Source organism: Cimex lectularius, unplaced genomic scaffold (genome assembly GCF_000648675.2).
Source record: "Cimex lectularius strain Harlan isolate CLEC.00 unplaced genomic scaffold, Clec_2.1 scaffold1, whole genome shotgun sequence".
NCBI lineage: Eukaryota > Metazoa > Arthropoda > Insecta > Hemiptera > Cimicidae > Cimex > Cimex lectularius.
Window position 1 is genome coordinate 968,105 of NW_019392813.1, and position 23,527 is coordinate 991,631.

At 35.8% G+C, this 23,527-nt stretch overlaps 1 protein-coding gene and 1 non-coding gene across 9 annotated transcripts in view; one reads left to right on the forward strand and one right to left on the reverse strand.

Moving 5' to 3' along the window:
* Nucleotides 1-23,527, reverse strand: part of LOC106673537 (protein bric-a-brac 1-like) — a 512,464-nt gene that overhangs the window by 59,720 nt on the left and 429,217 nt on the right. The gene's annotated exons all lie outside the window — the stretch shown is intronic.
* Nucleotides 2,164-2,236, forward strand: Trnad-guc. The gene has a single exon. It is a non-coding gene; the product is annotated as a tRNA-Asp (tRNA).

A 23,527-nucleotide genomic window follows, 5' to 3' on the forward strand; every position in this document is an offset into this window, starting at 1 on the left:
TGCCGAAATATTATTGATCTTATCACACGACTATCCTTAGTGATTGTTTTATCTGGAAGTTTTTCGTAATAATTCGAATTAATTCAAAAAACGTGAAATGCTTTTTATTTTTCTTACTTCCACTTCGACTTAGCCGTTCATCGGCCAAGAAATCAATCGTGAATCGCTCTAATGTCCCTTATCTTGAGATATATTTCACGTCAGCTGGACTCCCGCTTAGGAGAAACTTCAGCAGATTTGCCATAAGGATAATCTATTTGATATTTGTCAATTTTAATAAAGTTATTTTGTTTTAAAGGATTAAACCTTAAGGTTTCGTTATAAGGAAGGAGAAAAGTAGCAAGTGTAACTATGGAGAATAATAGTAATGAAATTGTGCGATAGAAACGTGGTATAGAAAGGGGTGGAAAAGGGTGGACTTGGAGTAGTTTTGATTGTTCTAAGAGGGTTGGGAAGTAAGCAGCCATTTCCGAGAGAGTGTGGGAGAGAGAAAGAGAGACAGAGAGATAGATAAAGGGAGAACGAGAGAGAAACGAGATCGATATTATACGTTGTTAATTATGCACGCTATCGATCCATCAGGGGAGGCAGGGGGAGAATAATATAAACTGCATTTATTATATAATAGAGTTAAGTACAGGCCCTGAAGAAAAGGAGGGTTGTACAGCCACTCCAGGCCCAGCCCTTTCCTTTTAGTCTCACTTTTAATTGTATCGCGGAAAGAAAATCAGAGGGAAAATACCGGGTAAACTTTGATTAGCCAGCGTCCCAGGAAGACGTTAAGGGCCAACTTTTACTATGTTTAATATGTAATTTCCTCGGGTGGAATCGCGTTTTAATTAATTTTTTTAAAATGGAGTAACACTGGTTGAAGGCACGTTTGAATTCCCTCCCTAGTAGGTTTCAGAAGAAATCTTTCTGGGGGTCTTACTTGACTGAGCAGTTTTCATTTTACTATAATTTTAACATTTACGTTATATCTTCGTTTCTGTATCTATTTTTTTTAAACTGTGGAAAGTTTAGACCGGCCCTCTGCATGCATGTACTTCTTTTTTCCTGGCCTTTCACACATATTTTTCAACCTGCAGATATTTGAGCGATTCGATGACTTTCTACTTTTATATGAAAACTTCCATATCTTAAAATGCCTAGCCTAATTGTCAACTGCAGAACATAAACATAGAAGTCTCCACTATCCACTATTCCCTCAGAGTGATCACTAAGTGCGGCATCCACTCCATTCTCGCTAATAACTACTTTTACGCTCCAGACGTCACATACCACGCAATATTCCTCGGAGGGGGGGATTAAATAATTCCCTTCCTTTCACGCTAATAAATTACATTCCTTCCAATAAATTAAACACAATACCTGATACAAACATAGAAATCTGATTCAATTTTACTCACCCAGAGTACTCCATATTCATCGGGCGGGGTCAACCCCACTACATTCTCGCTAATAAATTACTTTTACTCTCTTTTTATAATTAAATATTAATATAATATAAATCGAAAGGTAGGTGCCGTGCTTTTTAGGTTTTTACTAAATTACTACCAAAAGCAACAAAACCTTTCAACACAGAATTGTCCAAAAAACATACTTTTGAACAAGCTCTTTAAAAGGCAGAGCTTAATTTTGGCACAATTGCTCAATATTATCTTTAAGAAATTTCGAGGGAGGTGAGAATTTCGGATTTCGACTTATCTCTAATTTTCCTACTTCGAATGATAGGAACATTGGCTAGTTTTGAAATTAAACTATTTCCGATGTTTTATTCGTTAATTCATTTTTTCTTGTTAATCTGATTTATCGAGTCTTTCTCAGTATTCTGAACTTTATTAAGTTCAACTTCTCTCTTCTTTTCATTTTTCTTTGGGTCTATTTGATTTTTTTTATAGTATTTTAATTTTGCATTTATTTATAAAACTAAACTATTAAATTCACCAATTTCGTGGTCCGCTTGACCAATCAATACATTACAATTAATTAAGGTTTTTAGTTGAGATGAAAAAAAGCTAATGGCACGAGAGGGATTCGAACCCACGACCTTCCGTGCCGCTGCTCTAGTGTACTTAAGTTAATTCATTAAATTCACTAATTTCGTGGTCCGCTAGACCAATTAATACATTACAATTAATTAAGGTTTTTACAATTAATTAGGCCACGATAGCTCAGGTGGTAGAGCAGCGGCGTGTCTAGCCGAAGGTCGTGGGTTCGAATCCCTCTCGTGCCATTAGCTTTTTTTCATCTCAACTAAAAACCTTAATTAATTCTAAACTATTAACTTTTCTATCTGTAGTAAGGGTCTGGTAAAAATTAAATTAAATTCAAATTTTAAGATGCTTAGTTGGTTTCAGCGGCTTTGGAAATGTGAAAAGTCCACTCGTCTTATTTTATTTTCTTTTTTTAACTTGAAAATTAATTTTCGTTTTTTAGGCTTTTCCTTAAGTTCCCTGACGTATACAAAATAAATGACTATGTCCCCTTCAGAAAAAAAAGTCCTGGCAAGTAGGCCTAATAATGGCTCTATTTTATGTGACACATATGTTTTAATGTTTACTCTTTCCTTTACTCTCCTGAAAGGATAATATGTCTGGTTTGCGTTTCCTAAGTCCTTTGTCCTTTATGTTAGATTTCCTAGAACGGATATGGCGAGGTGCATAAAGGAAACGAGAATAGGAATCTTAATTGATCCCGTGTATAGTTTTTTCCTTAACCCCTGGAGACGTGTATACCGGTATGTCGCTTTACGGGAAAGAATTTTTCCTCTCTACTGTTTTCTTTCATAGAAAAAGAAACATAATGGTAGCACATCAAAATGTAATCTATAGAATAACAACATTTATCTTGATCCCTGTCTCCATCCTCTTCGCATTAACATAATTGTTTGTGGCGATAAAAAAAACCTCATAAAAAAGAGTTAATGACCTTTTCTGATGTATCCAAAGCCTTTTTTTATTTTCCTACCTACCGATATAATTTTTACAATCAGTTAAAACATCGATATCTATCAACCAAGCTTAACAGAATACGTCTCGAGCATCCGGGGAAATGAAAACTCATCAGTAAATTCAATGAAAACTCAACTCTACTCAATAAGTTTTTGGTTTAATTCAACTCAATTTTAAGCAACATACACGGAAGTATAAATAAAAAATAAAACAGAAGAGATAAGGCGAAATATTTTTCGAGAGTAGTCTTGTAGAGGGATGTAACTTTATGCAATATGTATTCCCTCTATACAGAGCTTATGTAAAACCAAATAAGCTATAGAATAACAAGAACAGAATCGAAAATAAATATTGTAGTTTTAGTAATTTATTATTAATATTATCCTTCAAAGATTTCAACATTGTTTGGGAATTCTTTCGTTCCGTCTTAACGCCAATGATGTGCAAAATTACGTACTTTCACAGCCTCCATGACTGAAATAATCTAAAAGGATAATAATGCAATATTGAACTAAACTACGGAATTTATTTCTGCGCTGTGTATCGATTTTCTATTGTAAGTTATTAATATTATGAGCATTGTTGTAAGAACCCAACTTGCTCTTTACACACAATTAGGTATCTTCACAGCCTTCTTGATTGAAATAATCAAAACGATTATTCTGCAGTTTAGCTCAATATTGCAGAATAATCGTTTTGAAATTTTTAGGCTATTTTTTGTTGTTGTACTGTAAATTATTAATATGATGTACATTGTTATAAAAACTCACACCTCTCTGCACGCCTACGGAACCAAAATTACGACTTTTCACAGCCTCCCTGATTGAAATACTCTAAAAGGATAATAATGCAATATTGAACTAAACGACTCAATTAATTTCTGCGCTGTTTGTCGATTTTGTATTGTAAATTATTAATAGTATGAGCATTAAATTCACTAATTTCGTGGTCCGCTTGACCACTTCACCAAAAAGGAGGGAAAATTCAAAAGGTGCGGTTGAGATGGGAAGTTGGTGTCCGAGTGGATCGAGGTGACGATAACTCAAGTGGTAGAGCAGTGGGCGTATCATGCCGAAGATCGTGGGTTCGAATACCGCTCGTGCCACTGACTTTTTTATCTCAACTAAAAACCTTAATTAATTGTATTATGAGCATTGTTGTAAGAACCCAACTTGCTCTTTACACAAAATTACGTACTTTCATGGCCACCATGATTGAAATAATCAAAACGATTATTCTGCAATATTGTGCTAAACTGCAGAATAAATTTTTAAGCTATTTTTTGATATACTGTAAATTATTAACGTTTTAACAACCCACCTCATTCAGGACGCCTATGGATCCAAATTTACGACTTTGGTACTCCCTGATTGAAATAATCTAAAAGGATAATAATACAATATTGAACTAAACTACAGAATTAATTTCTGCGCTGTTTATCTATTTTGTATTGTAAATGAATAATATTATGAGATTGTTGTAATAACCAACTACCTCTTTACGCAAAATTACGTTTTTTCAGATAAGTTAAATAATCACCACGATTGTTCTGTAATATTGAATTAAACTACAAAATTAATTTTTAAGCTTTTTTTTTGTATTGTAAATTATTAAAGTTTTGTACATTGTCCAACGTCCGTCTTTATAAAAAATTACGTATTTTCACTGCCTTCATGATGGATACAGTGAAAACGATTATTTGCAACATTGTGCTAAGCGACAGAACTAATTTTTTTGCTATTTTTTTGAGGTCGTATCGTAAATAATATTATGAACATTGTCGTAAGAAACCAACTCCATCTGTACGCCAATGATGCGCAAAATTACGTATTTCACAGCCTTCATGATTGAAATATGATATACGATTCTTTGACTTGTTTCTTACTCCTGAAAACTGCTGATGTGCAATTCGGTCAAAATAAAAATATGTCTAGATTAAATATTATTTTTCCGTAGTTTAGACCACTCTACAGACAGAGTCAACGAAATATGTTCTATGTAACTACATTGAAATGCTAGACAAAGACCTAGGAAAGCCATTCTTTGGTCAATGAATATTTTGATTTCCATACCCATGAAAAGAATTCTGTGCTTTACTAAACAAACGCAAATATTTCAGGAAAACCATTTTCAAAAATTACACAATAGATGGAGGTGACACGTGACACAATGTGCGAATTACAAAAAGTACATGAAAGGTGGCTGTGGAATTATAAAGGTTACGGAAGTGATTCGCCCTTTATCATTTTACAAATAGGCGATGATAGGTTCAAGATGTAGGGATTAACATAAGTACAGAACTGTGTTGGGTTTATGGGAACGACAAGGGATAGCGTTGAAGATTTATGGGAAAATGCGTAGTCCCGATGTATGAAAACGCTTGTTGCTCAAGCGGAAGACCCATCAATAAACCTTGTGTTCGGACGACTTAATCATAAATTCATTACTTAAGGAATTAATCAGTCTCTTAACATAACGCGAACAGAGATAGAGAGCCGGCCTATAAATCCGGCCATCGTCTCCCGATCGTATACGAAATGGTGATTTTTTCCTCGCCGTTCGCCGTCGGTCTTCCCTGCTGCATCCTCCGCCCTTTCGAGACAGGGGTATTGTCCCCGGCACCATCTGTCGTCCACTACTCATAATCTAACAAACAATCACCCCTCCCTTTATAAATATTCATGCTCCCTTCGGAATACAAGTAAAGCAATTATAGCGAACCCGCAATTATGGCTATTGTTTTTGCCTTGTTCTTCGGCCTGTAAAGCGCTCCACATCGTACAAGTGGCACCGATTTCCGACCAATGAAAGTCAGATCAGAGCGATATAATCGCACAGATCCGGACGGAGATAAACCTTAACAACACCGGGAGGGACATAAAAATCGACTACACAAGTTATTCAGTTTTCAAACAGAATCATACTTTCAGTTGAAATCTGTGAAGAAAAGTGTTTAAATTCTCTGCCTAACAGATTGTACTAATTTAAAAATCCACACAGTGAAACTACCTTATATCGCGTAGATTGATCGTACTGAACATTTCCAGACTCACCTGAAACAAAAAGAAAACACCTGAGAAATTGTATTATTTTTAAGAAAACTTATTACTAACATTAATCTTTTTATAGTACTAAAAGGCTATTATTATTATTATTATTGTTACTATTCTTTTCTCAATATAGATTTTTCACTGTCGCCAAACAATTTCCACAAATATCTGGTTAATTGTTTATAATATCCCAGTTTTTCGTAGTCAAATTAAGTTGTTAGTGTAAGAAGCTTCGGAGGAGCTGTATCGTGGAAGAGTCGATTAAAAATTGGCCATACAAGGTTGGCAAATTGACACCCAGCCCGCGTATCTGTCTCATTTAATTGAAGGATATCATTCCATGGCTCCACATAGAGAGCGAGTAGGTATACCGCTCGATATGATTATATTGTGCTTGAGCACGGCAGTGAGATTTTTGATGTTATAATACTGAATATTTCGTTTTCTGTTTAGTTTTTGTATATTGAAATTGAATATATTTATTAGCGTGGTGAGACGGCCGATGGTGGAATATTGAGAACCGCATCGAGCCTGAATAGGCCACGCGAGGTTGACACACGGACACTTACGTGCCAAAGACCGCACTTTATTGAAGGATGTGATTCCTTGGCTCCATACAAAGAGCAAGTAGGAAAGCCACCCGATAAGAAAATTATGCTGGAACATGGTAACGGACATTAAAATCCCCTGCTTTGATCTTTAGAGGAAACTTGTTTTATTGGATGTAATACTTCATATGTCGTTCTGTGTTTATTTTTCTAGATTAAGAATGAATGTATTTATTAGCGCAAATGTGTATGATGGAGGAATATGAGGGTCTCAATATCCTCCCTCAATAGGTCATGCGATGTTGGCACACGGATATTTACTTTTAGGCGAAATAGAGAAGGTTGCTTGATGTACTCCAGTTAATTGAAGGGTGTCTTTGGCTCCATATAGAGAGCGAGTAGGTATGCCTGCCGATAAGCGAATAGTGCTTCAGAAAGGCAGTGAGTATTTCCGCCTCTGTTCCGATTTTAGAAGGAAACTTCATTATTTCAATCATGGAGGCCGTGAAACGTTGCGTAGCATTGACGTACTGAAATAGTTAGTCTGTAAAAATGTGTGATGGTTAGTGACCGTAAATCGATAACTATTTAGTCTGTAATTTTCGCCATCTTCATTGGTGAGTTTGTCGTCTTGCCTCACCCTGCTTATTTCCCTGACATTTCTCACAATTACAGCGTTGACGACCGATGGCTATTGTGATTTTTATTGCGTAGCATTGACGTACTGAAATAGTTCTGTAAAAATGTGTGATGGTTAGTGACCGTTAATCGATAATTATTTAGAAATCGTGAGATGCGGTCAGACCTAGATCTCACGATTTCTAAATAATTTAGTCTGTCAGTTCATTTTCGCCATCTTCATTGGTGAGTTTGTCGTCTTATCTCACCCTGCTTTTATCCCTGCCATCTCGTAAAATTATAGCGTTGACAGCTATTGTCATTTTTTAGTATTTCTTCTTGCTTCAAGCAAAGTGATTTAAGATCTTTTTCTTCGTATTTATCTCCAGTTTATATATTTGTAATCGTCTATTAGTTGATTACCAATAAATATCTGTTTTGTCTTTCTGGTCCGACGATTCAGTCGGCGTCTTTAGACCAGAAAGTTTTTTCGAAGTATGATTTCTGTAATTTATGACTTTTACAATGCCCCTCTTAACAAGAAAACAATTTAAATTCATTTTCTTTTATTGAATTTTTTTTATAATAACCGTCATATTTATATCGTCCCTCAATAGGTCGGATATTTGCTTTTGGGCGAAATAGAGAAGGTTGCTTGATGTACTCCAGTTAATTGAAGGGTGTCTTTGGCTCCATATAGAGAGCGAGTAGGTATGCCTGCCGATAAGCGAATAGTGCTTCAGAAAGGCAGTGAGTATTTCCGCCTCTGTTCCGATTTTAGAAGGAAACTTTATTATTTCAATCATGGAGGCCGTGAAATGTTGCGTAGCATTGACGTACTGAAATAGTTTAGTCTGTAAAAATGTGTGGTGGTTGGTGACCGTTAATCAATAATTATTTAGAAATCGTGAGATGCGGTCAGACCTAGATCTCACGATTTCTAAATAATTTAGTCTGTAAGTTCATTTTCGCCATCTTCGTTGGCGAGTTTGTCGTCTTATCTCACCCTGCTTATATCCCTGCCATCTCGTAAAATTATAGCGTTAACGGCTGTTTTCATTTTTTAGTATTTCTTCTTGCTTCGAGCAAAGTGATTTAAGATCTTTTTCTTCGTATTTATCTCAAGTTTATATATTTGTAGTCGTTTATTAGTTGATTACCAATAAATATCTGTTTTGTCTTTCTGGTCCGACGATTCAGTCGGCGCCTTTAGACCGGAAAGTATGTTTCGAAGTATGATTTCTGGAATTTATGCCCCTCTAACAAGAAAACAATTTAAATTCATTTTCTTTTATTGAATTTTTTGTTAATTTTTTTAAAAATTCAATAATTTCGTGGTCCGCTTGACCAATTAATATATTACAATTAATGAAGGTTTTGGTTGAGATAAAAAAGCAAGTGTCACAAGCGGGATTCGAACCCACGATCTTCGGCTAGAGTGCTCTACCACTTGAGCTATCGTGACCTCGATCCACTCCGACATCATTTTCCCATCTCAACCCCCACCTTTTGAATTTTTCCTCCTTTTTGCCATTTTTCAAACGTCGTGTAATCGGATTGGATTCTCGACATCTCTCGAAAATTTTTTAAAAATATTTAATGAATATTATCAAATAGGTTTTTTCGTTCCAACAACAAAGTTACTGAAGCGTTTGAAAGCGTTGTTTTACGTTGTTCGAGTAATGAAGATTCCGACTTTTTGGGCTATAAAAGAAGTGAATCTAGCATTAAAACACGGCTAGAGTCGTATTTCATTTCACAAGACAAGGGGGAGGCTAGAGCCAGAGTGGTGCAAGAGTTGTGATTTTTACAGCTCCAACTTAGCAAGTCGTAACTCGAGTTGCTTAGGCTTCTCCAGTAAGAAAAAAAAACTTCGCTCTTTCTTAAACATATATCCCGTCGGTTTTTTTTTCAAAAACGAAAAGTTTGAACATTAAAATTCAAACCGGTGTAAAATTTAAGGCGTTGGAAGAGTGTAAGTGCAAAGGTTAACCGTGTCTTATTCGTGCAGGTGTCAGGATAAGAGCCACGCCTATAGCCGCTAACAGATCCCTTCACAATAGTATTCATCTATATATTATGCATTCCGACCGTGCCACTTCAAATGTATGGGCCAACACCATAACTTATATCACTGAGTAGATTGATCGAGCAGCTATTCCGGCGCGAAACTCCATCCGTCAAAAAAAGAACCGCTTGTTCTACTTTTTGTCGCTAAGACAAACCATTATTTTATTGTTCTTGATTAAAGACACAAAGAAAACAAAAGAGTTATAGGAAGAATAAAATTGGAGCAAAATAGTGAAATGCAAAGTGGTACTCTTATAGTTAGAAATGTCTTTTAAATTGTGAACATGATAAATCCATTAGCTATGTCTGCTAAGTATTATTTTTTATTTTTTAGCTTCGGGTAAAAAAGCGCTATTTTTCATTCTAGTGAAAATATATTTTTATTAATCACACTACAATCGCTCTAAGTAGGTTTTGAATTTGAAGAAAATTTGTTTACATCTATTAGGTTTCGTGGTACGTATTATTGACCAAATAAATTCTTTTCAATTAATTAATCTTTAATTAAGGTTTTGGTTGAGATAAAAAGTCAGTGTCCGAGCGGGATTCGAACCCACGACCTCGGCTTCGATCCACTCGGACTCCAACTTCCCGTCTCAACCCACGTTCTGAATTTTCCCTCCTTTTTGCCATTTTATCTCAACCAAATCCTTAATTAAAGACTAATTAATTGAAAATTTATTTGGTCAATCGGATCACGAAACCTAATAGATGTAATAAGCAAAATGAAGTATACCTCATTGAGAATCAAATAGATAACAGGACATTTGAAAAATAACAAAAAGGAGGGAAAATTCAAAAGGTGGGGTTGAGGTGGTAAGTTAGCGTCCGGGTGGATGGAAATCACGACTCAAGTGGTACAGCAGCGGCGTATTTAGCCGATGGTCGTGGGTTCGAATCCCGCTTGTGACACTTGCTTTTTTATCTCAACCAAAACCTTAATTGATTGAAACGAATTTAATTCGTCAAGCGGACCACGAAACCTAATAAATGTAATAAGTAAAATGAAGTATACTTCACTAAAGCTCTCCGTGGCCATTTCATTTGTCGCCGAGAATCCAACAGATTACACGACATTAGAAAAATGGCAAAAAGGCGGGAAAATCCAAAATGTGGGGTTGAGATGGGAAGTTGGTGTCCGAGTGGATGGAAGTCACGATAGGTCAAGTGGTAGAGCAACGGCGTATTTAGCCCAGGGTCGTGGGTTCGAATCCCGCTCGTCACACTGACTTTTTTATCTAAATTTTGTTTACGTAAAATTTTTGAGCTTTAACAGAAAACAGAAAAAATAGTTGAGCTAGCTATATTTTGGGCAGAATACAGTAAATAGAAAATAATATTTTACCAAGAAAAATTCATCCCTGGTTAAATTTCAATAAGCCCTAAAAAAATTCCAATCGTCATTTACTAATCCTCAGAAAAATCCTTGATGCTTCATTTTATATAACTAGCGAAACTACTCTTACAGACACTACTAGTTTCATAAAAGTCTCCCAACCACCGTAAATCCAGAACCACTCCTCGCCGACTTAAGAAATGTCTTCTGATCTCCCATCCCGTGACATTGACGGTGATGGTGACACTATACTTAATTGAATGAACTAAATAGACACCAATGCAAAATAGAGAGATGGATGAATGGTCTAGGACCGTAAAACACTCACATTCCATAAAGTATTTTTTGAAATAGCTAATTTATCTGGATTTTGAGAAGGTAATGAAATACTCATTTACGTTCTATTTTGGCTAAATGACTTCACATTGAAAATCGTGTCTCTGTGCTCTCTGCTGATGGTAATAACAGACCAACAGCCCTTATCTGTAATTTAAACAGTTTAATTTTGTTAGAAAACACTCAGACCGGGCAAAGTTATGTTTTTCAGGAGTCAATTGATTCTGATCTTGTGAGAGAATAAAATGAGCTTTGAATCATCCTCCAAGTTTTATTTTAGCAAAATTACCTCACATTTTGCTCAAATCCTTGATAATATTTCCATTTAAGTGCTTACATTTATCAAATTTAGCATTAATTACAACTCTTTACTTATTTCGTGTTATACCAAAGCACTCAGATAACATAAAGCATCTTCTAAGAAGTTATTTGATATTGATCTTGTCAATAAATAACCAAAGTCGAATGGCGTGTTCTATTTTCGCTAAATTAACTTCAATAACAAAAAAAATTCGACATGTCAATAGTTAATTATTTTTCAATCATTAATGGTGATATGAGTCGCGTGGAATATGATTTTCATTACTTTCTAACCACTTTCAAATTTTAAGCAACTTTTTAGATTTGTATTATAATTATTATAAGCCAACTCTGCATATACCTGTACATCCAGAATTGAACTTATGACTAGGAGTTTAGCCAGTCTGGTGTCAGACCTAACTCTTAACCGAAATTAGGCTCCAGGGGCTGTCAAAATAGGTTTCAGCTCCCAAGCAGTTTTTAAACTTAGACCCTCTAATTCTTAAATCGATTCTTTCTTATATACCATTCACCATAATACCATTCACACAGGTAATGGTGGAATACTCAATATTGTTCCATTCAATATTTCGCCATAGGCCCTCTCACGATAGACATTCACGCTAATAAATTCATTCAAATTAAACATACCAAAAAGAAAGCAAAACTAGAGACATATCAAAAACAAGGTCGTATTGTAAATTATTAATATTATGGGCATTGTTATAAAAACCAGTCCTTTATGCCAATGATGGGCGAAATTACGTGTTTTCACAGCCTTCATGATTGAAATAGTGAAAACGATTACTTGCAATATTGAGTCGTAGCGTTTGGCTATATCATTTTCTATATCATTTTGTAATAACTTAATTTCTATTAAAGAAGAGATTATTGTCATCAATGAAGATGGCGAAAATATGCTTAGAGACCAAACCTGCAAGGGTAGATAGTTTATCACTCCACAAACGTCAAGAATAAATTTCCCAAGCAGACTTGATCAGCCTTGATGATTCCACCCGAAAACCATAGGAAACAAGACTGAATAATAAAATTAACGCAATAATGGAAGATCTAGATGAAGATTATTTATAAATTCATAACTTATGTATTATGATTATGTTTTGAACGTTGAAACGCTAATTGTTAATTTTGCCCTTTAATCCTTGAAGGGATCACAACCTTTATCGGGTCGTAAAATGGGCAATGAATTTTGCTTGTGTATTATAATAAACTTGATTGAATTTTAGAAAGTTCTTTTGAAAGCTTAGAAGTTTATACTTTGTTCACCTTTCATTATGACGATTCACTCGGATAAATTATTTAACCATGAACGCTAATAGACTAATTAAAAAAAACAAACAAAAATTACTAGAGCTAAGATAGACCAAAGTGGAAAAGACCAAGCTATAAAATAAAAATTAAACTGATTTTATTACATGTGTTGTTTTTTAAAGGAAGGTACTTTTTGTTAATAAATATTCATCTTGCTTATACTGCCAATTCATTGTTCATTTCTAGGCCGATGTCTTCCAAGGTATTTCGTGTTAACCTGCGTCTCCGTTTAGTGAACAGGGTGTGAAAATCTTCTTTCACCGGTTTAATATTTCATAAAAAGGAAAGGGACGACTAGGGGGCGAAGTGGACCGGAGAAAGACAATGAGGCGTTTTTTAACGACGATAGTTCCTGTTTCTGCGATTTGGATCGAATCTCATCTTTCGATTCCGTTTTCCTTTGTCTCTGGAAACCGAAGCGTGGTATGTAAATGACAATTACTCGGGCAATTAGAGCCAAGGGGGATTATTTTACAATCGATTCCGTCGTAATAAAAGAAAGGAAGCTTCCGGCGAATAAAAGTCGCGATAATTACTTAAAAACAAATTTAAGGTTCGGGCTTAGCGAGGCGAGTAAGGCTTAACAATGGGCCGCAAAATCACAAATCCGGACGCTTAATATAAATTGTTTTGTATTGTTAAACCAGTATAAATGTCCGCAGATGAACAAAAGGACGCCGCAGAGCCCGTCAATTTTTCACAAGCCCCGTTATATAAATAATAAGTGACACAATGCCGAATGTCACACATACGCTAGGCCATAGCGCTCTGAGCTTTCCCTGTTTTAACCGACCCATCCCCCGGTGGCAAACCGAAGAGAAAAAAATAACTCCCGGAATGGCCCTATAAATTCGGCCGGCCCTTAGCATATTTCATAATAAAAACACACGGGCAACGGAATTTATATTGTAAATTTAAGCCACACTAAGATTAAATATTTATGAAAGTTGTCCGTCCCTATTGACATCCTAGGCCCCTTAATTGTCCCACCCTTATCGGCACAACTTAAATTACCATAATTATTTCTTATTATGGCATTAAATTACCTTTATTACTTTATTTGGCGTGTTTTTTTTGTTGTGCGTGGGCTGGTAATCCGCCGAGGACGATGTGACTCAATCAGGCGACTAGGTTAATAAAGATTTATACACTTCAGGAAACTAGGGATAAGCATGGATGTTCGATGTTTAGAAAACATGGATGGTAGGCGACCGATGGTCGATGTTTTTGGATTTTTTGGATGGTTTTTTCAATTTGCTGCCTTAGTGTTCCCTCTGAACGATTATTTTCCAAAGCTCGGCAGATTATTTGGAAAACCAGAAATCGCTTAGAGGATAAATTGGCTTTCAAACTAGGTTTTTTTGTGTAAATTGCATTCCGGAGAAGATGTGTTTCATTGTAAAATTTGGATAAATTTATTCTAATAAATTAAGGATATGGTAGATTTTAGTTACGTACATGTCAAACCTTTACTTTTTTTTTTTTTTTAGCAAGGGACAGGAATTGGGCTTGGGTGGATTAGGTAAGTTTTCCAAAGTATCGAAGAAAAACGGCGAGGTACTTTGGATAAAATTCACAGGCACAAAATACTTTGACTATAGACGTCTTTTTATTTAAAAGGGACCGAGAGATCTATATACACCTATAAATGAAACCAAAATCATAATTCTTAATAAATATTATTAAAAAAATAAAATAATTTATTAATCAAGTTCCTAATAAAGTATTTTTAGTTGAGATAAAAAAGTCAGCGTCACGAGCGGGATTCGAACCCACGACCTTCGGCTAGATACGCCGATGCTCTACCACTTGAGTTATCGTGACTTCGATCCACTCGGACAATAAGTTCCATCTCAACCCCCTTTTGAATTTTCCCTCCTATTTGCCATTTTTCAAATGTCGTGTAATCTATTTGATTCTCGGCGACAATTGAAATGGCCAGAGAGCTTTAGTGAAGATGTACTTCATTTAAACTTATTCAATTCAGTAGTTTTCGTGGTCCGCTTGACCAATTAATATCTTTCAATTAATTAAGGTTTTTAGTTGAGATAAAAAAGTCAAGGTCACGAGCGGGATTCGAACCCACGATCTTCGGCTAGATAAGTCGCTACTCTGCCACTCTACCGCTACTCTAAGATGGAAGTTAGTGTCCGAGTGGATCGAAGTCACGATAGTTGAAGTGGTAGGGTAGCGGCGTATCTAGCCGAAGGTCGTGGGTTCGATCCCGCTCCTGACATTGACTTTTTTATCTCAACTAAAAACCTTAATTAACTGAAAGATATTAATTGGTCAAGCGGACCACGAAAACTAGTGAATTTTCCTAAGAAAGATTTAGAAATGGCAAAATTTGAAAAAGTAGCTTATGTTTCAAAAGTGGCACATAAAAATAATGTATGCATATGAAAATAATTTGTGGTTGGAGTAATGAATACCAAAAAAAAAAACATCGATGTGTAGATCTTAGAATCGATGGTGAGATTCCGATGTTTAATCGATGTTTTTTTTAATCGATGCTCATCCTTACAGGAAACTGAAATTGTAGGTTCGTCTATAAAATTTACCGGGCAAATCCGGCTGTTTTGTTCCATAAAAGTAGGCTGTTTCTTCGTTTAAAGCCTCTTTCCTAAGACTTTGCTATTTTTTATATGCTTTATTCTCTCGACACTCTTTCTCTTTCTGCCTCTTGGTAGCGGCAAATGTCAGAGCCCCTAAGAGAACAATAAAACGGTCTCATAAATAATTCCAAATGCGTAAATGGTAATAATAAGTCCTGTCCGCGGATGGTGTTTTACCGATTCTCTTTTGAAAAGGCCCTTTATATATAAAAAAAGCCGTTTAGCCGTAATTGCGGCTCTCTTGATCTACAAGTTAAATTTAACACGGCGCTCGTAAAACTGAGCGTAGCGCAAGGGTGTTGCCTCTCGAATCGGACAGTTTTTAAACCGGGGTTGTTATTCGAAGGTGGGTAACGACGACTTTTGTAACTACCGGGGCCGAGTTACGTCCTTTTTTTTTATTTTGTCTACACGTAGGAATGTTTGAGGGAGAACAATTGCGCTTTGCCCGGCTCCATCTCGACGTGTTATTATACTCCCACATATAAAAACATTATGATTGCATTATCCTCCCCACTCGCCCTCGACCGAGTCCGCCGTCTCCGAAGATTTATCCCAGAGATAAGACCGATAATGTCTATATTCGGGGAAAGTAATGCAAGGACGTCACTACGATTTATAATAATGCAGGGTCAAAAATAATAATCCCGGCTCCATTATTTACCCCATTGTTTCTTTCGAAAAGTAATTTTCTGTCTGTAGACAAAACAACTTAATAATAGCAATAAACCATAATAAGTAGTCATCTAAAAACAATGTAAGTTGTAATTGTACAGGGAATAATGTTATGATAATTATTGCATTTGAATTATTTAAGGTTCGTGACAATGGACAAAATATGCGTGGAAAATTGTGTCACACTTAATTTCTAAACATATTAAATATTATAATGGGGGGAAGAGAAGTCGACTAGGCGGTCGGTGGAATATTGTAAAAAGCGGACGAAGCTTGAGGGATAGAGGAAAATCTTTTAAACGACCGTATGATTGGTCCAGGCCGGGAAATTTTTTTCCAACGCAGGTTTTTTTAATATTTTTTTCTGTACTCCAAGTGGCTTTACGATTCATTAGAGCTGCACGCGGATTATATTCTCAACGATTTTTACCAAGTTAAGCCGCATATTTTTTCCCGGCTGCAACAGTTCCTGTCTCGATTTAAGGGTTGAAAATAAAAAAAAAGCCACTACGAATATTCGAAAAGAATGAAAATATCACGTTTTACCATTTTAGTTTGATTGATTTCTAAAGGAAGATATTTTCAAAACAATAAACGTTGATAAAAATGCACAATTTGTTTCTCTCTAATATCAACTATAGTCAATTAATAAAATTAAGCATCAAATATTTTGACGAGATGATCTCACAGAGACCCACTGCTGAAGATAGCGAGAAGCTTACCACTTCTGGTCTGGTCGACCGAAACAGCCAAGATAGCCAGATCAAAACGACCAAATTTCAAAATACATGCAGTTATGTATTTATAAGGGTGAATAGATAAATTAGAATTAGAAATCATCATATAGATCATGGGTACATTAGATACCATCATATAGAATTAGATATCAGGGGTAATTCAGCTGTGAGGTATTTGCAAATACCTATTTTGCCTATTGACCTTCCTCATAGATACATAAAACGTTCACATATAAAATAAAACATAGAAAAGTATTTCTTTATAGATAAGAGTATTTGTAAATCTACTTTTGATGTATAGAAACAATTTTGATATTTGTGCTAATAGTGTTAAATGAGTTAAAGTCGAGTTGTGTGGCATAATTATTTCCATTTGGATCCAATAGCACTCTCCTACTATATTCACTGCCACGGGTGTGTGTGTTAACCCGTGAGGAAATCTGATAACTTTTGATATTAGGGGATCTTCAAGCAATCTGTGCTAACCGTGTTAAATGTGTTAAAGTCGTGTTTTGTGGCATAAGTATTTAAATGCGGATCAAATAGCACACGCCACACTGTCTGGAATGTCCTTGAAAAAATCTGATGTTTCATACAATTTTTTAATTTTAGGTTTGGTTCCCATTTTGATATTAGGTGGTCTTCAAGCAATCTGTGCTAACCGTGTTAATTGTGTTAAAGTCATGTTTTGTGCCATAATTATTTCAATTTGGATCCAATAGCACTCTCCTACTATATACACTGCCACGGGTGTGTTAACACGTGAGGAAATCTGATAACTTTTGATATTAGGAGGTCTTCAAGCAATCTGTGCTAATCGTGTTAAATGTGTTAAAGTCGAGTTTTGTGGCATAAGTATTTAAATGCGGATCAAATAGCACACGCCACACTGTCTGGAATGTCCTTGAGAAAATCTGATGTTTCATACAATTTTTTAATTTTAGGTTTGGTTCACATTGTGATATTAGGGGGTTTTCAAGCAATCTGTGCTAACCGTGTTAAATGTGTTAAAGTCGTGTTTTGTGGCATAAGTATTTAAATGCGCATCAAATAGCACACTCCACACTGTTTGGAATGTCCTTGAGAAAATCTGATGTTTCATACACTTTTTTAATTTTAGGTTTGGTTCACATTTTGATATTAGGGGATCTTCAAGCAATCTGTGCTAATCGTGTTAAAGTCGAGTTTTGTGGCATAAGTATTTCATTTTGGATCCAATAATACACTTCTACCATATACACTCCCACGGGTGTGTTAACCCGTGAATAAATCTGATGTTTGTAAAGTTTAGGTTTGGTTTGTTCAGCAGTTGTTAGTCGCTTTCGATGGCAGCAACTCGAAGCACTTGGGTCAGAAATTCCAGGTGTGACAGTGGATCTATTTTGGGAAACACTTTTGATATTAGGGTGTCTTCAAGCAATCTGTGCTAATCGTGTTAAAGTCTAGTTTTGTGGCATAAGTATTTCATTGCGGATCAAATAGCACACTCCACATTGTCTGAGATTCTTAAGAAAAACTGATATTTCGTTTTAAATTTTAGTTTTGGTTCAGGCAACTGTAGTTAAGTGCTTACATTGGAAATGTACAAAAACAAATTAGGAGGATAGAAACTAGCTACACTGAGAAAGGAAAGATCGTATTTGTCAAATTAGTATAATATTTTACGGCTTTTTATTAACATTAAATATTTTTATTAACATTATTAACACATAATAATATTTCTGGGGGAGTGTTTGATGTGTACCAAAGTGTTTGGTATTAGGACATTAACAGTCTTCAAGCAATCTGTGCTAATCGTGTTAAATGTGTTAAAGTCGAGGTTTGTTGCATAAGTATTTAAGTGCGATCAAATAGCACACTCCACACTGTCTGGAATGTGTTAATCCTTGAGAAAATCTGATATTTCATACAATTTTTTAATTTTAGGTTCGGTTCACGCAGCGGTTGCTAGTCCTTGCAATGTAAATGTACGAAAACAAATTAGAAAGGTAGAAACTAGTTATATTAAGAAAGAAAAGAACATATTTATGGACAGGACCTATATTTGAAGTGTAGAAACATTCTGATATTAAGGGGTCTTCAAGAAATCTGTGCTAATCGTGTTAAATGTGTTAAAAGTCGAGTTTTGTGGCATAAGTATTTCATTTCGGATCCAATAGCACACTCCACACTGTGGTGCGGTAACCCGTGATACAATCTGATATTTCATACAATTTTTAAAATTTAGGCTTGGTTCACTCAGAACTTGTTAGTCGCTTAAATGGAAGTGCACGCAAGGGAATTAGCAAGGTAGAAACTAGATAGATTGAAAAAAAGAAAAGATCAAATTTGTCAAAGTAGTATAATTTTTATGGTTTTATATTCTTGTATTTCTTCTGTGGTGGTGTCAAAAATTCAAGGGCGACGGTGGAAATCGAACCCACGACGAATGTGTACCCGAGCCGAGAATTAGTTATTTATAATCAATTTCATAAATTAATTTGAACATTAATTACTTCAACATGGGCTTTTTTTCAAAAACAACTTTTTTTTTCAGGCTGCTTGAGATTGATATCTCTGTTGCGCAAAAAAATCAAATCATTTACATAAAAGTACTTTGTGCAATTTGGGTTTTTTTGCAATAGTGACCACAGAAGTACGTATTAGAAAATTTTGATTAGCCAAAACTCGAAATGTTGTATCAATTATAAGTAATATCATACAACCGCAAAAATTAATTACGGAATAGTACCTAGAGAGTAAAGTCACCAATTAAAAAATGATTACCAATGCGTGATGAAATAGTGGTTGTGGCAGAGTACAACTTTCTTCCCGCCGTAGTAAATTAACTTCCCAATTTAAATCGTGCTATTTCCCCTTTTACAAATTAACGTATTGATTTTCGAGAAGCAAGTCGGTAGTGATTCATGTATTTTAAAATATCCGTTCCACACCATGTGGGATATGAAAGGTTTGATTTTAAGACATACCCAAGGGGGATTCTTCCATGCTAGTTACTATTTATTTATGAGGAATGCCATTGAAATATTCCACGAGGTGAATGAGAATTACACCGTTAAGCTGAGTTTCACAACTTAATACATGCACATTAACATGCGGCCGCTATGTCGAGCTATTAAAATCAGTCGGCTAAGTAGAAATCGATAATTGTAAAATCGATAGGCCAATTTCGCCCTTCTGTCAGAGTCCTGTAATCCAAAGCACGGTATGCTTTATCTTGTCTTTAAAAACCCCGAGTCGTTCCGATTCGTCTTAACACCCTTAACTTTAATAATTAATCGTCCGAAAATTGCAATAAGACGTCGGGCGATTGTATAAACTCGAACCCTTTCGGGGCCCAATTAACTTTTAAAACATCAAAACGCTATTACGCCGTTTTCAACTGAACCCAACTTAAAAGAAAGGCCCATCAGAGCGATTTAGGTTTTTAAAACGAGGGGGCTTTTTAAAATATTACATTTACAAGGCCAGGCGCTTTTTTTTTCGATTGCAAAGCCTGCTGAGTATCCGAGGGGGATGCGAATAACACTGATCTGCTGGGTTCAATACTGGTTCAAAATGGACACGTCAGGGAGGTCGCTAGTTAAACCAACACGTGGGGGTGACAAGTATACGAAAAAAAATTCTTACTTCGAAGAGACAGCACGACATATATATATATANTATATCTACTTCGAAGAGCATCAAACCAAACTCGCGCTTCATACCTTCATATCTTCTCGGCTTCAAGGTTGGAAATGTGAGCTGTGAATTCGTAAATATCACCGACATACCCAGAATTATTTTCTTAAAAAAATGTTAGACTGTAGGCTAGATGTTCACAGTAACTACACATCATAAACTAAGATGGCTAAAGAACCGCTTGTACTGCGACCATCATGTAGGACTAATGGTTCCACTATGAACAGGCTACTCTGACAAAAAATCCTCTTACGATCAGACAGCCAAGCAGCCCTAAAAGCAATGTAAAAAGGTCACAACAATAGTCTATGGATGCATCCAAAACTCCCAGAACCTGGGAAAACTTGACAACCTGGCAATATCTTTGGTGCAATGTGCAGAGGAGTTCTGGGCAACGAGCAGACAAACTGGCCAAAGGAAATTTAAACATCTACAGGCCGACAACTTCAATTTAGGATAACAAGATCAAACATACCTCCATCTCATAATGGGCCCGGAAAGGTGAAATGAGACATGGTGGCATATATAATAAAGATTATTAGTAAGGGTTAAAGAATCCTTACCAAAACCGGCAAAGACGTAGCTACAGATAGACTAGGTAAAACTCAAAGTGGCTTATAGGAAAACACCTTCACCGCATGGGCATGTACAAAGATAATCCCATTTGTAGGTTATAAAATAGGAGAGAAGAAACCTAAACTTGAAAGAAGGATAGAGTCAACTGAGCTAAACTAAGGAAGTAGAAAAAGTATAATAAGCGCGATGTAGTACAATGGACCAAACCTCCGCTTCATTTATCATCATCATCATCATATAACTTCAGGCTTTCTATTGGCCACCATCCAATATTTACATATGCCTTTTAGTTCGGTAGTGTGCAGTAGACTGATCTGCAATTATTCTCATTTTTGCGGCTTTGCTGCTGAAGACTTTAAGTAAGTCTTGGTTGTTTTTTGAGCCACTGTCATAGAATATTGTTCAATCGTATTTGGATTTTTCATTTGATCCAAGAGAAGGTGAATTATTTGGGAAATCTCTTTATCCGATTATGGATGTTTCATTTATGTTTAATTTTCCTTATGAGGGCCAAAATGAGTCTTAAAACCCTTATTTTAAAGGGATATTCACACAAAGCATTGACTTCCGAACGAGCAGTTCGGAAAATACGAAATTACGCGAATATTTCACTTCTTCGTTATTACATTTTGATCAAATCATCAACTTTGATTTTTTAAGCTTAATTTTTTTTATTAATTACTGCTTTACCCGAAATTTTCAATATGATAACATGTTATATAACATGCATTTCATTAAGCTATATCGTGAAATCAGCGACGGGTTTAATTTTATTCCTGAAAAATCTGTCGACCAGCCTTTGATCAACGCTATCAAATATAAATTCAAAGTCGCAAGTTTGCCCATTCATTTTCTTTCTGATGAAGCGAAAAAGGACTTCTAAACGTTAGAGCCAAAGTTCATAAATTATAAGGAAATCCTCGCATTTCAATTACTTGTGTAAAAACATAGTGTGAACATCTGTGAAGTTCTGTTTCAAATATCTTCAACGAAGGATTAAGGTTCTGATTTTTTTTCTTTATTTGTAACACATCCTTTGGATTCCACATTGAAAAGTTTAATAAAAGAACGTAGGTAATGTGTAATCAGTCTTTGCCAAGCTGAGAATTCTCAGGGTGAAATTTAACGTTCACTCCAACTGACTGGGCATTAGTTGAAAATTTATCTACCCTACTACTAAAAGATGCAATGTTTAGAGGACTGGACGAGTCCTAGTCGACCTAAATATGTGGACAACATGAAAAATAAGTTAAGCTCAGATAAGAAGAAATCTAAGTGACAAAAATTTCATTTCTAGAAAAATGGCCATTTCATCTTGGCTTTAAGTCATATCGTACAGGTTAGTTTTCAAATCCTCAGTTAAAATTAAAGAAATTGAAATAAACAAACTGCTGAAGGATAACAGGGAAATTTTGTTTTTATATGCATAGTTCTAAAATAGCGTTAGCTGTTCAAGGATCGAAAGAAGCCATCTTCCATGTTTAATAGCGTAGCGGGGAATTTCTTAAGGAGGAATGACATTAATGTAATCTAGGAGTCAAAACAAAGGACCAAAATGACCAAAGTGACGTATAAATGGTGAAGTAAAATTACTAAAAAATATTTTGACCAGAGCACGCTGCGTAGTTCAGCAAGATCAGCAGCACAAGGCGTAAGTTGAGAGAGCAACTTCCTGCGTGCATCACAGCACTAAAGTAGCGTCTTAATTTTAAATTTTAATCCCTTGGATAACGCTTACGGGGCGATTTCGAGGTCAAAGTCTGCCCTTCCAGGCATACTAATCTGCACTACCTCAAGAGCGCTCTTAACAGGGAAACTGAAATTTTCCAATGGAAAATGTAGTGTTATTGGCCTAACAGGCTTGTTTGAAGGGGACGTCCGTGGCCCCTTGAAAAAGGCCCATTTGTTAGCATGTCGGGTTCGAATGCAGGGCCGTTGGATTCGAACCCGACATACTAACAAATGGGCCTTTTTCAAAAACACCGACACTCCTAGGGTTGATATGACCTCAGGTGTTGCGAACCCTCGTAAAAAAAATCTTGTTTGAAAGAGTACTATTTGAGTGATGCTATCTTGATCTATTCTTTGAATATAATTAATCTTTATGTAACGTATTGGTTGAGATAAAAAAGTCAGTGTCACAAACGGGATTCGAACCCACGACCTTCGGCTTAATACGCCGCTGCTCTACCACTTGAACTATCGTGACTTCGATCCACTCGGACACCAACTTCCCATCTCAGCCCACTTTTTGAATTTTCCCGCCTTTTTACCATTTTTCAATTTTGGAAAGTTGATGTCCGAGTGGATTGAGGTCACGATAGCTCAAGTAGTAGAGCATCGGCGGATTTAGCCGAAGGTCGTGGGTTCGAATCTCGCTCGTGACTTTTTTATCTCAAAACTCTTAAATATCTCAAACAATACCTTACATAAAAATTAATTAATTGAAAGAGGTTATTTGGTCTATCGGACCACGAAATCTAATGGATCTGAATATAAAGTTTATGAACATTGTTTCATGAATATATTTTCCTATTAAGGTTATTCCTAAATAAAACAGGCCTGAATTGGCAGTATAATGTAAAAGCCAGTTAAATCAGTAATTTTTCAGTATTAGAACAAGTCCTTGGCAATGATGGGACTGAGTCATCTTTAGGGAAATTTGACATTGCTGTAAAAAAACTTAAATATGTCAATCT